Raw genomic sequence first — 16,633 nt, 5'->3', positions numbered from 1 at the left:
CACCCCCCCCAAAATACTGTCTGGGACCTCCATTATTTATTTCTCCAACCCCCCCCAGATACTGCCTGGGACCTCCACCATTTCTCCAAACCCCCCCAAATACTGCCTGGGGCCTCCACCATTTCTCCAACCTTACCCTGTTTACTGGCTTTCTCAGCCTAGTAACATGCTCGAGTCTTTGTCCTAAGAGACTTCCAGGGGCTTCAGGTCCAGCCCTGGCCACAGTGGAGTCTCCTCCCTATCTCTGTGCCCTCGGTCATTCACCCCACGCCTCTGCCAGCTGACCTTGCCCTCCATACGCCTCTGAAACTGCGCTCAGCAAGGTCACAGCTGGCTCTGTGAGCACCAAGTCCAGAGGGTGTCTTTGGTCCTTGTCCTTCTGGCCCTCTCCACTATACTGGTGGTGCTGATCCTTCCTCCATAACGCTCTTCGCTTGGCTCCTGGGACCTGGCCTCGTGGGCCTCCTTAGTCTTTCTGACCATCCCTTCCCTTCCCGCTGAATGTTGGTTTCCCAGGCTTCCATGCTCAGCCTACTTGGCTCAATCTAAAACTTAATTTGTAAGTACTCTGCTTGGAAGTTTATTCTGTTTTGCAGTTCATGATGTTTATTCAAACTTCTCTATCTTACCCAGCCCTGACCAGCCCCCAAGCTGCAGACTTGCATATCTGGTTCCCAGTTGGACTGTGCTCCTGAGCACCCCAGAGCCTTTTCAAAATTGGCATGTCCAAGATTAAACCCACCTTTGTCCTGAAATTGGCTTTTGTATATATAATATATAATACAGATTTTATACATAAATATATAATGTATATTTTGTATATAAAATGTATATTTGTATATATTTTATATAAAATAAGCCAATTATATGTAATATAAAATTATATATATATATATATATATATATATATATATAAACACACAGACACACACACACAAGACCAGGGTCTTGCTCTGTCACCCAGGTTGGAGCGCAGTGACATGATCTCAGCTCACTGCAACCTCCACCTCCTGGGTTCAAGTGATTCTCCTGCCTCAGCCTCCCGAGTAGCTGGGACTACAGGCACGAGCCACCATGCCTGGCTAATCTTTGTATTTTTAGTAGAGACTGGGTCTCACCATGTTGGCCAGGCTGCTCTCGAACTCCTGATCACAAGTGATCCGCCTGCCTCAGCCTCCCAAAGTGCTGGGATTGCAGGTGTGAGCCACTGCGCCCAGAAGCTCCTTTTATATTCTTAACTGGTGGTACCATCACCCACCAAGTTGTTCAGGCCAGAGACCTGAAGGTCATCAATTCTTGACTCTTCTCTTGTACAATCACAACATCCTGCCAACTTGACCTCCAAATAGTCCTCGGATCTGTCCCTCCCCTCAGCCCCTGTTACCACTGCCCCAGTTCATGCCTCCTTATTTCTTACCAGATATTGCAGTTCTTGTCGGGAGTGACAGAGAGTATGCTTTTAATCCGACCAGGTCACTTCCCTCCAGAGCCATCAGGGGCTCCCACTTCCTAAGGCATGAGTTCTTCATGGAGACCTGTAGGGCCTCAAGGCCATGGTGTGTCTGCTTCTCTGGCCTTTAGCCCCAGAACCAATTGGCAAGAGTCACTGGGTGGGGCCCCTACAAGCTCTTGGAAGTTTGGGAGTTGGACAGGCCCTCCAGATGTGTGCACACCTAGGTGGGTGCCGGGTCTTGGGTACCGGGCAGGCAGCTAGTCCCAGGCTGCCCCATGAGGCTCTGTGTCCTGTGTAGGAGCTGCCTCATCTCCCCACCAGCTCCCCCAGCTCAGGCCCTGCCCTAGGGGCTGAGGGGATAGCTGAGCTTGAAAGTGGTGAGGCGGGTGGAAGGGGGATGCCCCAAGCCTGCATTTACTGTCTAACACTGGAGCATTTGTTTCCCACTGCACAGGCAGTGCCTACGTGGCTGCAGGGGTCAGTAGGTGCTGTGGACAGAGTATGGTTTGAAAGCCAGAAGCCACCTGGGTTCTCAACCCAGCTCTGCCCTTTGGCAATCCCTGAACCCCTTTGAGCTGGTTTCCTCATCTGTAATAATACCAGGCCTCAGGGCCTAGCCTGCATAAATCCTCCAGGAGCTTGGGCGCCCTCAGAGCCAGCCCTGCCTGCAGCCTTGGCTCTGTGCTCAGTTCCACGCCTGGGGACAGGGGAGCCGGAGAAGTCACCCCACTGGAAGTGTGGAATCGAACCTCAACAAGCGTGGGATCTAGCTGAGGGGTCAGGGTTTTCTGGAGCCTAAAGGGCCCCTGGTGACACTGAGCAGGAAGTCCCTGTTGAATCTGCGAACCCTGACTTGATGGGTGGAGGATATGCGGTGTTAGTGGTAATGGTGACATGACCAAGAACAGCCGGCACTCACTGAGCACTGACACTGCGGAACTGTTCTAAGCGTTTCCTGCACATTCACGATGCCCTCCCGTCAAGAACCCAGTCAGTAGTTCGATCTGTAATAATACCAGGCCTCAGGGTCTAGCCTGTAGTAAATCCTCATCAAATGCGGCAGGCGCTGGGGTCTAAAGCTCCCTAAATGACCCATCTTCCAGCTAGTAAAGTAAGTGGCGTGGCTGAGAGCGAAACGCTGAGTTCAGTACTGTGGGCACGAATCCCAACTCCGCCACTTACTAGCTGGGCAGCTTAGAGTAAGTATTCAAAATCTGCATGCCTCTGTTTCCTCACTGCGAAACGGGGCTGCCAACTACTGACTGCACTGGGTTGTTGGCGGGAGGACATCGTGAACGTGCATGAGCTCCAGAAAACCCTGACCCCTCAGCTAGATCCCACCCTTGTTGAGGTTCGATTCCACACTTCCAGGTGGGGTGGCTTCTCCTCCGGCTCCCTTGTCCCCAGGCGTGGAACTGAGCACAGAGCCAAGGCTGCAGGCACCGTCTGAGGGCGCCTGAGCTCCTGGACGTTTGAGGGCTCCTCTGATTCCTGCCTCCAGGTAGACACGGAGGCCGACGCTCCAGGCTGAGAATCAGGACCCCTGGCCCTGGCTCTGCTGCTATTTGCTGTGTGACCTTGAGCAGGACAGGCCTCCTCTCTGAGCCTCAGTCTCTCCAGATATCCTCTCCAGATAGAGCACATTGAACTAGCCCGTGGTCTCGCAAAGCATGGTGCACACACACGAGGTGATTTTAGGTGGTGTCCAGAAGAACACTTTTTAGCAATAGTTATGTAATTACGTTCACATATATTAGAAAAAAACATAATTGGCACATACACCTCATGATTTTGTGGATATTAATGCCAAGGACAAGTAAAAAGGTGCGGGGAGTGAGCACATACAAAGAAAACCATTAGGAAAACAGTGAGTAGAAATGGTGCCACCAAGGGCAGAAGCTGTGGAAGCAGCTGTGTGCTGAGGTGCCAGTGTGGGCACCCTGAGCCAACTGCTGTCTAGGAGACCTTCAGATCCACATCTGTCAACTACGGAATCTCGAGATTTCAGTCTGCCTGTTGACCGACTGGAGCTGAAAAGGGTGAAGAGAGGGTTTGCTCAAGGCTTGCCTGCTGCCGTGATGAGAGGCAGCTCAGACCAGGTCCCTGATGGATCCACAGCTAGAAACCCAGAAAGACACTGGTACAGGGGCCGGGAGTGTAGGCCCCAGGGGAGTGCGACCCCAGAGCCAGACCGCCAGGGTCCAGTCCCAGCACTGACGCTTCATCGCTGTGTGACCTTGGGCAAATCAATCTGTCTCCATTTGCTCAGCTAAAATATGGGAATAGTGCCTTCTCTGATAGGGTGTGGTGAGGGTAAGTGTGTGTGAACGGGCTGGGAGCAGGGCCTGGCGTGTCATGAGTGCTCCGTGGCTGTGGTTGTCTTTCTTCATACGTCTCTGTGCAGCAGGAAGGAGGGCCTCCCCACTGCTACTGAGAGAGGTCCCTGTGGCACCTCAGCCCAGTCCCTAGGCTTTTTCTGTCTGCAGAGAAACAATGCAGAGTTGGATGCGGAGTGAGGGTGGGAGGGTGGGGAGCTAGAAGCTGGAATGCTTGTCTCTCAGCTCCAAGCACAGCCTCCTTCCTAGAGCCGCAGGCCCCGCCACACAGAGCTGGGCCTTCACCTTGGCAGAGGCTCATCTGGCGAGCCACATATCCCTGGGACACCTCCTTCCTCTCTGGGTGCCACTGGCCACAGCTGGCCGCTGGGGAGGATGGCCTTGGTGATGGCCTCGTCGGGCCCTTCCAGCTCTGGCACCAGGCAGGGGCCGGCTGTGCGATGGCCCTCCCAGCCCCACACTGCCTCCCTGGGAGCCGCAGCAGCCCTCCTAGTCACCAGTTCAACCCCAGGAGTGCCAGTGATCACCTGACAGTGCCCACCCGCAAACTGGCATCATGAAAGCCACTCCAGAGAGAGTGTGGGCTTCTCCTGACCATAAGGACTTCCCCCATAAAAAGAGACTCCCTTCGTGTTCCTAGATCTCTCGCCCTTCACGCTCACGATGCGTTTCCTACGCGCTGATTCAAGTCCCTCCCGCTGCACACACTTCCATTCAGAGGTTATCTGAGGCTCCCTGCCAGCTGGTCCAGATGTGCCACCCTCTCTTGGCTCTCAGCAGCAGGGCAGTGCCCTGGAGGACAGCATCCCCACTCCTCCTGGGCTCCAGCCTGGAGCTGCTTGTCACCTGCCCAGACTCGGGGCAGCCAATCACAGGAGGCCAGGAGTGGCCCTCTCTCCTCCTTGGGAGCTGATCCCAGATCAGAGAAGCCCCCACCCCCTGCCGCCCCTCCTCCCTCCCCTTCTGGGTGTGTTGCTGTTTGAAGCTGAATCAGGTAAAGTGTACCTGGCTCCCGGTGCTGTGGCAGGAAAACCTGGCCAGAGGCTGCCGAAGGCGCTGCTGGGCAGGCGGGCAGCCCCGGAGATTCTGCAGTCCCCCCAGGAGGTTCAAGAGCCACTGATCAGGAACAGCGCTGCTGGAGGAACAAACCCCGAGGTAACCGCGCGAAGGTGGTGGCTGAGGGATGTGCCCGAGTTTGATCCTGAAATAGTGATGGCCCCACCTGGCCTGGAGGAGGAAGGCCAGGAACACTTTCCTCAGGGCTGTGTCACCCCTGACGGCTTTCCTACCCAAAGTAGAGGAAAACAGAGCTAAGCTACCTGCAAACTGCGGTCACGGCACCCACCGCTGCGGGAGAAGGCGAGATCCACTGTGCTGCCAAGGGCATTGCCACTGAGCGGGCATTTTCCCATGGACTTGCTCGGTGTGAAGGGTCTGGGCAGGGGGAGAGCTGGGCCTGGGTCTGAACTTGGGAGCAGGCTCAGGAGGTGCAGAGCAGTGGTGAGGGGCCTGGTGGCGGGAAAGACTGACAGGCTCACACCCCAGCTCCATCACTTAGCCGTTGTGGGACCACGGGCCATTTGCATATCCAGATCTCCGTCCTTTTACTTGTTAACCGGGTGAATAATGATATATACCTCACAGCACTGCATGAGAACCAAATGGGGAAAGTGCTTAGACTAGTACTTGGTGTAGAATAAATGTTATATTAATATTTTTGTTGCCTTTAATCCTGCTATTAACTAAAAATATGATCCCCCTTAAGCTCACTGAGCCTCAGTTTCTCCACCTGTAAAATGGGAGGAGAAAGTCATTTAAGGGAGGGCGGGGTGCAGTGGCTCATGCCTGTAAGCTCAGCCAGTCTGGAGGCTGAGGTGGGAGGATCACTTGAGGTCAGGAATTCAAGATTCTGTCTCTCCAAAAACATTTTCAACGATTAACCCAGCATGGTGGTGCACCGCTGTAATCAAGAGGCTGAGTCAGGAGGATGGCTTGAACCCAGGAGTTCAAGGTTACAGTGAGCTGTGATTGTGCCGCTGCACTCTAGCCTGCATGACAAGGTGAGATCCTGTTTCAAAAATTTAAAAAAAAAAAATTGACTTTAAAAATTGCTAAAGGAACTTGAAGAGATAAAATAAATTGCTAGCACATGGTAGGTGCCTAGTAAATACCAGTCTCCTTCCCTGTGGTGCGAGCCGAGATCCTGTCCCGTTAGAAGACAGCATTTTCTCCCACTCAGGGCCTGTGCTTTTAATCCTGCTCCCAGAGAAGGCACTTTGCATTTTCAGGCCCAGACCTCTAGCCCGCTGCTGTAGCACAGACATTAAACGAAGGTGACACAGCTCGTGAGAGCGCCTGCTTTGCTGTAACAGTCATGGATTGGTGACACTCACCTGTGCCCAGCAATGGCAGTTCATCCAGCAGCCATTCGATTGCCCCTCCACATCAGGACACCTCCTATGTGTCAAGGGCAGGGCTGGGTCTGCAGGATACGGAGGTAACATCACGTTCCTTCCCTTCAAGGAACTCCTGCTCCTTGAGAGAGCAAGACGCAAAAGTGCGGCAAGGCGAATGGCCAGGCGAGAGCTCGCCAACCAACAGTGACCACTGAGAGCCAACACACCAAGGCTTCAGGATTCAGGGAGAAGGAGAAAGAGCAGAAACAAGGGAGGGTAGCGGAGCTCTGCGGACAAAGAAAGACCCAACGGGTTCCAGAAGTAGGAGTAGGAGTTGGATGGGTGGAAAGGCAGGGGGCCGATTCTCCCAGAAAGGGGCAACTCTGTTAAAAAAAAAAAAAAAAACATTTTTAACAATTAACCCAGCATGGTGGTGCACCGCGGTAATCAAGAGGCTGAGTCAGGAGGATTGCTTGAACCCAGGAGTTCAAGGTTACAGTGAGCTGCGATGGTGCCACTGCACCCCAGTGGGCGTAGAGGGGAGAGCGCAGAGGCTGCTTGAGGGAAGAGAAAGAGTTGTGTTCATGCTGCAGCTGAGGGCTGATTTGGGGATGTGGGGGAGGAGAAGGCTGGAGAGAAGGATGGCAGACTGATGGAAACCTAATGGCAGGCCTGGGAGTGTGTGCAGGTGTCGATTCCTGAGCACTTCCCAGCCACGAAGCATGCCAAGGTGTTTTCATGCACGATCTCCTTGAACTTGGCAGTAGCCTTAGGAAGTGAGTGCTGTTGCTCTCCCCATCCTACAGAAGAGGAAATGGAATAGGCCTGCTCAAGGTCATATCGCTGGGAAGTGGCAAAGCCAGGGTTCTCAGACACATCAGGCTGGCTCCAGAGTCCCTGGTCGTAAGCCAAGTTACGGCAAGTTCAGAGAGGACCACTTCCCTCTAAAATACGGGTAACCACAGGCATGAGACAGGTCGGAGAATCCCAGAGACAGCCTGCATGCAGGGGGAGCTGCACGGGCCTCGGCCACCAGGAAGGGAACCTGGGGTGCAGGCAGTGGAGAACCAGGGCTGTGGTCCACCCTGGCCACAGATCCAGGCTCTCCTGGCCTTGGTTCCTCCTGTGGAGTGGGGGCTGCAGACACCCATTTCACAAGGACACCCTGAGGCTCGAATGAGATCCAGAGTGTGAGTTCCTGAATCTCCTTCCCTCATTACAGATGCCATCTCTCCTCCAGCCCTTGGGAACCCTCAAACTTTTGTTCTGTGGCCCCTAAGGGCTTTTCCCCCCATGAAATACCCATCACCTGCAAGGGAGACTCCTTTGGTAGAGAAGGGAGTGAGAATCATCTGTTCCCCTGAGTTGACAATGTGGGCCCCAGGGCATTGCTTGCTGCTTGAGGTGGGCCCTGGATCCTAGGGCAGGAGCACCGGGCACAGACAGCAGTGATGATGGGTGGGAGTCCCAAGGGCAGAGGGGGGCAGGCAGCACCCTCGGGGGCAGATTCCATGGTACTCATCGCTCAACCTCAGCCTCCCTGGCTTCCCAACCTATGAACCCAGCTCCAAGGCCGACTGTTCCTCATCAAGGGAGGCTCAGGCCCAGCTTGAATTTCTGGGGTTCAAACTGATTTCATCTGCAAAGCCGCCTGGTTTCATTCTGACCATGACTTCACTGTGTCCATAGGATGATTTTCCTTCCTCTTTGCCTTCTTTGACATTAACATTGATTCACCGTGAGTGTTCAAAAACACTCTTGAGCACCTACTGTGTGCAACCAATGATGAAAACAGCAATCATAGTAACTTGCATTTGCACAGCAGTATGAGTCACTTCAGTCAGAGAGACTAAGTTGAATACTGGGTTCCTAGTCACAGTTTTGGCCAGGGTCTCACCTTTCCCTTCTGCAACCCCAAAATCCACCCCCACTGAGGCTATTGGACTCCTCAGAAGGTATTTCTACTCCCTGAAAGGCACAGTGCGGAGCAGTTTTATCTGATGGTAAGATTTGAGCAGAGTCACATTAGCACTTATCGGTGGCTTTGGGACAAGAGTCCAGGAGTCCGGCTCCTGAGCCATAGACGCTTGCTCCTCCCCTTGGGTGGGGTGGGGTAGTAGGAGTAATGTAGGGAATGGACTTTCTTCTGAATCTGAGACGTACTCTTCTGGGCTAAGAAAGACGCATCCCTGGACAGATGACGTAGAAAGATCCCTTTCTACTCAGTCCCAGAGTGTAGAAAGGATCCCTTGAATCCCAGATCAACACTTGTCAGCTGTGTGACCCGGGGCCAAGTTCCTTAGCCACTCTGTGCCTTGTTCTTCTCATCTGTAAGATGGGGATACCATCCGTCCTGACATCATAGGATTGAAATGAGAGTTTTGTGGCACACTTAGAGCAGGGTCTGGCATACAGGTAAGTGCTAGGTGTGTGTGGCACTGTTACTAACATGCGGTCCTTCGCTCCTCTACCAAACTGAGGACAGCAGTTGAGGTTGTCCTCTACTGGGTCCCGAGAAGGGTTCCTGGAAGGAGCTCAGAAGATGTTATTTGGTAGGTGGATTGGCAGGCAATAGAACACATGGTTGAATAAATCCAATTTATTAGAATTATTTGAATTCAGTTACCTTTTTCATTCAAAGATTTGAGGGAAAAAATCAGACACTTAATGCATAGAATTTTCCCTTCAGACACTGTGAGGGCAGGTGTGACTGTAGGAATCTCCTGAGTGTGGGCATGGGTACTGTGCCCATTGCAATGTTGGAGGGGCACCTGCCCTCCTGGACTTCCCTTAGCTACACACAAGGGTGCTGGAGCTTGGGGGAGCTTTTCTGAAGGTCACCCCTGCCTTACCAGCAATAACAGCTCCCATTAATTCAGTTGCCATTAGGTGCCACGTGGCTCACATACATTTCCTTTATCTTTACAGTAACCTCTAAGGCAGGTATTATTACCCTCGCTTTTCAGATGCAGAGACAGGCTTACAGAAATCAGTAACTGGCCTAAAGCTATTTAACCAGTAAGAGCAGCGCCAGGACTCATCCCAGCCAGTTTGATCTAAAGCCTGTGCTCAGAGTTTAGAAGGTAGAAACCTGATATTTTTCCTGGGAAGTGGGGCTAGTTGCCTCTAGGAACATCTTCCCATGACTCCGCAGCGTTGCAAATGCCCAGTTACATTCAGGGAAGTGGGAAGAACGAAGCTCCTCGCCCAACTCCGGCCCCCAGGAGATCCTGTAGCAATCATGACTCATAAAAAAGTTGGGGACCCCTGCCCAGCCAAGAAAGTCCTCATACATCAACCCAATGAGACTCTGGTGAATTCGACCAGCGGTGTGACCCTGAGCATGTTTTCCCTTCTGTTCTGTAAACAGGAGCAGTAAGAGCTCCTCGCAGGTGTGAGGATGACATGAGATGGGGAAGGCAGAGCATGCCGCAAAGCGCCAGGCATCAGAGGGCACCTAATCCACGCTAGCCCTTCCCTCTCCACCCTGTTTCCCTTCTTTAAGACTCTCAGCAGAGTGACGCCGCGTTGAGGACCCAGCTTGCTCAGCCCATGTCAAAGCTCTCTGAGCTTTTTTCTTCATGAAACTGGATGCAGACAGGTGGCTGGGGAGCAACAGAGGTTTCCAAACCGGGGGCAGGGAGGATGGCATGGAGGGCAGTGGGAGGCTCTGGGGCCCACGGATGGTACTGCCTCATTCAGGGCAGGTTAAGGGGCAAGTAGGGCTGGAATCCCACCTGCCCAGCTCGACAGCCACCCAGAGCATGACGCATCATCTTCTAACCCAGCAAGGTGCCATGTGTGCTCATGGGCACAGGGCCTGGCTGCCCCTTCTGCCATCAACGTTGAAACTATATCCATCAAGATTCTGAAAGGATTGTTTGTGTTGAATATGGGGTCTGGAGTGTTCACTGTGTTGACGGCAGGGGTGGTGAGGTTATCCTAGAAATATTTACCGCTTATGTGACAGAAAGGGAGATTGTAAAATTCCTCTTTGGTTTCTTGTTGTTTTGGGTTTTTTTTTTTTTTTTTTTTTTTGAGATAGGGTCTGGGTCTGTCACTCAGCCAGGTGCAGTGGTGCAGCTCACTGCAGCCTCCACCTCCTGGGCTGAACTCCCACCTCAGCCTCCAGAGTAGCTGGGACTACAGGCGTGCATCACCAAGTCCAGTTAATTGTTTTTATTTTTAGTAGAGATAGGGTCTCCCCTAAAGTATGCAGAACCTAATGAAAGATGAACATGATATTTAATGAGAGACTTTTTTCAAGTTAGTGATAAAAAGATGGCCTTCTTAATGAATGCGAAATAAATTGACACTGCTCATTATTGGTCTCCAAAATTAAAACAGAACCCTATTTGAAACCCATTTACAAAACTGAGTTCCTAAAGGGAAATATAGGGGTGAGTAAGACTTAAGACTAGAAACACAAGTTTCCCAAGCTCGTCACAAATTTCTGGGCTCAAGTGATCTCCCACCTCGGCCTCTGGAAGTGCTGGGATTACTTTCAGGGGTGAGCCACCACTCCCGGCCCCTGTTTGTTTTTTGAAATATATATTTATCCTGGATATTTAAAGGCAGAATTTCCTGAAGGGTGTAGGCTTAAGACAATTTATTTTTACGTGTTCTGTGATCCGATTGGGAATTTAGGGGTTAAGCACAAACGGGATTCTTTACTCAAAGGGCTTCCCAGGGCCTCTGACGCTAATGTGCCCTCCAAGGGCTAATGCTAATGTGGGTATCCCAGGAGGGGCAGAGGGGCATGTGGGGAGCTGCATTTCTCAACTTATGGAGCCCTCAGGGGAAAGGTTTAAGCAACCACCTTGCCTGGAGGCAGGGGGCTGAGTGAGGATGCCACAAAGCTAATGAATGAATTCTGGCTTTCTGAGTCCTTGGCTTCCTTACAAATCTTCCCAGCTCTTGGCAGCGGTGGGTAGAGGGGAGGCTATGGAAGCAGTCTCCCTGCTGCTTCCCAAAAGCAACATTATGGACCGGTCAACTCTCGGAAATCTCTGAGTGGCAGGAGAAGACGACTATGGAATCCCGTTCCCCAGTACCTCCTCCAGAGCCACGGGTTCCCTGTGGAAAGAGACATGTTCAGCCAGTTTCTGACCTCAGACCCAGCTCTGGTTCCAGTCCCAGCAAAGACAATGAGAAAAGCTGGAAAGGCAGTATCATGTTGTCTGCTTCTGCAAAGTTCACCCCAGCCTTTGTCTCCCCAGGACTTCCCACCAGTGTCAATCAACAAACACTTACTGAGTTTCTACTGTGTGTCTCAAAGGAGGATGAGACCAGAGTTCTTGAGCTCACAGTTTACAGCCTGGGTTGGGGGCAGTGACAGGAAGGACCCTGGGGAGAGGGCCCTCAGGCTGCCTGTCGCCCACGCAGAGTATAAGGCTGAGGAGAGTGGGGAGACAGGGCCCTGGAGAAGGTTGGGCACCAGGGAGAGGCCTGGGAGAGTTGGGCAGGGGATGAGTATGAAACCATTGACAGTAAGTTATGACAATGGGCCATCCCGGGGGTGTGGACAGTGAGACCCTCTGGCAATAGGGACAGCAAGTGGCTAATACTGCTGGGGTAAACAGCTAGAAGCAGCCAGGCCTTGCAAAGGAGGCCCGGGAGACCCTCTCTGGTGCAAGTCAGATTTGAGGGTTAGAAAGTTATTTGCACAATAACTGTGCACGGTACAACTGAGCACAGACTGCAGACGTAAGAGCTCAGTGTAGCTTTTGCATCACGAAGAAAGCTCTTGGGGGACACAGCAGTCATTTCTTGCCAAGCACATCTGCTCGGCTGTTTCCCAGGGCAAAGTAGAGTACAGCTGGTGATGAATGGGTTGCTGGGGGCGAGGAGTGGCTCCTGTCCCAGCGAGGAACCAGGGCCCCTTAAAAAGGCACACAGCGTTGCCTGCAACTAATCGTCTGTGCCTACTCAGGGCAATCAATGGGTTCATTCAGCTAGCCATGGGGGCTAAGAGTGAAGGGAAAGCTCTTCCACTGTTTCGGAGCCACATTTTTATAGTAAGTTGCCTAATGCTGATGCAATGTGCTATTTTTTATTCAAACAAAGTACATCTAATTGTATTAATACATATTTTATGTATTGGTACATAGTGAAAGTTTAGGTGATATGAATTGCTTCACAAACACAGGGAGAACATTAGTAGATGTTGACAGAAAACTCAGTAGGTTTTCCTAAAGGGTCTTCTCTTACCCTGAATTCTCCAGAAGACCTAGGGACCCACAGTCCCCAAAGGGAGCTGTCACAGGAAGTGATGACTTTGACACCCGTGGGGTCAGCATGGGAATTTCACCCATGGGCAGCTGCCATTGCTTCTCATCACCACACGGTGGCGCCATTGACAGCTGGTTCTGCCCAGTCCCATGAACTCAGCGGATGAGTAGGCTCCCTGCTAATGACAGATGCTCCTGGGGCCTCTGCTCAGGTTTTCTAAGCTCAGGCGAGGGGGCTTCTGCTGCTTGAATCAGTCTGACGATACTCCATCCTCATCTTTCCAGCAGCAGAAACCCATGGGCCACCCTCCAAGCACATCTTCAAGGGGATGCTACCCTCCCAAAAGATGACCAGGGTGACCTGCAGTACTTCTCTGATCAGAACAAAGCTAAATAACAGCATCATAATTTGAATCTTCAGTGGGACATCCCCTCCAGGAATTATATTTATAATTCCTTTCCAGCAGGAATTATAATTTACTAAGATCCTTTTGTTAGGTCAACGTAAAGCTCTCCCATCCTTTGATCAGATGAGAAGCCACTAATAGGGAGAGGTAGGAAACTGAGGGGGTAGATTAGCCTTTATTAGTTCACGAATTCCTAACCGTGGGGCCTTAAAAAGTGACTTAACCTTCATGGGCCTCAAGTCTCTCACCAGTAAAAGTAGATAATATTAGCACTACCTCTCAAGGACGGCGTGAGAATTCAAGGAGATGATTCATGTCAGGCTCTTAACACGGTGTCTTGCACATGATGCATAATAAGTGTAGCTATGATTATCATCACCATTATTATTATTTCACGATGATGCCTGTTTACTGTTCTATCCTAGTTCCTAGGGCAGTCCCAGGGTAAGCAGGGCCCTCCGCACACACTTACTGAATGAAAATCATGCTGCATAATGGTCATGCGCTACACGGTGCCCCTCGGCTTCTGTACTCAGTAATGGAAGCAGAACACAGTTCCCTTGCAGGTGTGTACTCACCTATGCTACCTGGCAGGTAGATTGTAAGGTTTTTTTTTGTTTTTTTTTTTTTGAGATGGAGTCTCGCTCTGTCACCCAGGCTGGAGTGCAGTGGCATGATCTCAGCTCACTGCAACCTCTGCCTCCTGGGTTCAAGCGATTCTGTGCCTCAGCCTCCCCAGTAGCTGGGATTATAGGCACATGTCACCACTCCTGGCTAATTTTTGTATTTTTAGCAGAGACGGGGTTTCACCATGTTGGCCAGGCTGGTCTCAAACTCCTGACCTCAAGTGATCCACCTGCTTCGGCCTCCCAAAGTGCTGGGATTATAAGCACGAGCCACTGCGCCCAGCCTATATATTCTAATTTTTCTTTTTCTTTTTTTTTTTTTTTGAGACAGGGTCTCACTCTGTCACCCAGGCCGGAGTGCAGTGGTGCAGTCTCGGCTCACTGCAACATTCGCCTCCTGGCTCAAGCCATCCTCCCACCTCGGCCTCTGCCTGAGTAGCTAAGACCACAGACACGTGCCACTGCACCCTGCTAATTTTTTAAAATTTTTTGTAAAGACAGGGTTTTGCCATGTTGCCTAGGCTGGTCTCAAACTTCGGGGCTCAAGTGATTCTCCTTCCTTGGCCTCACAAAGTGCTGGGATTACAGGTGTGAGCCACTACACCTGGCCTGTCAGTTCTTTTCTAACAATAAAGACAGAACTGGCTTAAGAAATACATGGTCCAGCTGTGAGATTTCTTGTCTGAATCACCTTTCTGAATTGTTATATGAAAAAATATAAATAGTATATGAGGAAAATAAATAAGTTATAAATATTGAATCAACACGAACAGATAGTTGTATTTGTTAAAATTGTCATAAACTTCTGACCTCTATCAAATTAAATTTAAATAATTAAGTCAAGCTCGGGTGCGGTGGCTCATGCCTGTGGTCCCAGCACTTTGGGAGGCTGAGGCAGGCAGACCACCAGGTCAAGAGATCAAGACCATCTTGGCCAACATGGTAAAATCCCATCTCTACTAAAAATACAAAAATTAGCTGGGCGTTGTGGTGCGAGCCTGTTGTCCCAACTACTCAGGAGGCTGAGGCAGGAGAATCCCTTGAACCTGGGAGGAGGAGCATGCTGTGAGCCAAGATCACGTCACTACACTCCAGCCTGGTGACAGAGCGAGACTCCCTCTCAAAAAAAAAAAATTAAATCCAATATGAATAGACAGGAATCATATGGGAGAGTGCAATCTGGATCCCAACTCAGTATAATGAAGGAGCACTGCTGGAAAATCATTTTGAGCTCCCATTATGTGCCTAGCACTGAGGAAGGACTGATAGGCATTACCTGAGAAATAAAAGCCCTAGCCCCTGCCTTCCGGCTGCTTACATTCTGGTTGAAGACTTAGAATGCACAACCTCAAAAAGAATGTGCCACCTTAGAATGTACAACCCATGTTGGAAGCTGGAGAGCTCGGGCAGTCAGGATGGGCAGGAGCTAGAATCGAGGATGGCCGGACTCTGGGTAAAGCAGAGAGGCGTAGAGAGGACCCCCCGGACCAGAGCCAGCATAAGCCAAGTGTGAGATCAGGAGAGCAAACAGATCCAGAGAAGACTGGCTTGATAGATCTGAGGGTCTATTTGGGAGACATTTTCTAGAACCTTTTCTTGAAAGCAACGGGGAGCCTTTGAAGGCCACTGAGAAGGGGAGGGATATGTGAATTTGTCCTGAATTCTCAGACATTTGGTTTCACTTGTGTGTGTGTGTGTGTGTGTGTGTGTGTGTGTGTGTGTGTGTGTGTGTGTAGCTTTGCTGTCATCTGAGCTGAAGTGCAGTAGCATGATCTTGGTTCACTGCAACCTCCACCTCCCGTGTTCAGGCGATTCTCCTGTCTCAGCCTCCCAAGTAGCTGGGATTACAGGTGCCCACCAGCCCACCCAGCTAGATTTTGTATTTTTAGTAAAGACGGGGTTTCAACCATGCTGGCCAGACTGGTCTTGAACTTCTGCCCTCAAGTGATCCACCCACCTCAGCCTCCCAAACTGCTGGGATTATAGGCGTGAGCCACTGGGCCCAGCCTGGTTTCACTCTTGAGAGCATATCTAAGTCCGTGATGCTTAGAATCATTGTTGATTTTTCTTGGTCCTCATTTAGCGTGGAGGGCAAAGCCAGCTGGAAACAGAATCAGGGCTTGCAAAAAGGACGGAGGTGAGAGAGTGCAGAAAGAAACATTCTCAGGAATCTGACTTTGCCGCCTGTCAGGGAGCGAGTCAGCCCTTTCTGTCTCTTGGGGAGGCTGTCCCCCGTGGCCAAGTTGTCACACTGCCTATCACTCATTCACTTGCTGAGTCCTGAGCTTTTTTTATGAAGAAGAGAAAAATGATAGTTCAATAAGTGCTAACATGGCACTTATGGGACACTGCAGACACACACGAGAGGGGGGAGTGGGATCAGAGAGGCTTCCTAGACAAAATGGCACCTCACTTGGATCTGATAACCACATGCAATGAAGCTTGGTGGCACCTAAACTCAACATAGACCAAGCATTTCTGAAATAATAGCTTCCTAAAGCCTGTGAAAGGCCACGTGTAATCAGTCCCAACCTGACAGGCCCAGCTCTCTGCCTAATCCTCTCAGTTACTCCACACGTATTTGTGGAGCATCCCTTACTCGACAGGGGCGAGCTAGGCTTGGGGCATGCAGGTGAAAGAACAGGCGACTCCTTTAGGTGCCATGGAGAAACCCAGGGTGGGGTCAGACGGTGTCTCCCAGACCATCTGGAAAGGGGCAAGATGGCTTTGATGACTGTCTATGCCAGGCAGAGGGCCTTGAACGGCCCAACAACACCTACCTTGTAATCAAATGGGCATTCCTTTCCATGAAGACATGGCTTCCCTTGTTGGCTGATGGCTGCTGCTGCTAATTCAATAGACGGTCTCAGACCTCCTAGATGTAAAGCCCTGGAAGGGATCAGTGATGAGACTTAATCCCCACTCTTGAGGGACATGACAAAATTGGGCATTTGTATAAGCTATGCCCTTTAGGAGGTGTTTTGCATATATTTCTTCACATCTGATTCTCATATCTTATGAATATCCTGTTGAGGATGTTTCCCTTGTCCTTCCATTATGGGAACCACCACTCACAGTGGTCACCCGACTATGAAAGGGGTGGGCACAAGATTTTAAGCCAGATATGTGCACCTTCAGCAGCCAACTGTCTCTCCTCCTGAGGCTTACAGTCCCGTTTGTGGGTG

This window comes from Sapajus apella, unplaced genomic scaffold, assembly GCF_009761245.1.
Source record: "Sapajus apella isolate SASKATOON/1434 unplaced genomic scaffold, GSC_monkey_1.0 scaffold22, whole genome shotgun sequence".
Classification (NCBI taxonomy): domain Eukaryota; kingdom Metazoa; phylum Chordata; class Mammalia; order Primates; family Cebidae; genus Sapajus; species Sapajus apella.
The sequence above is the reverse complement of the archived record's forward strand: the minus strand, read 5'-3'. Positions refer to the sequence as shown.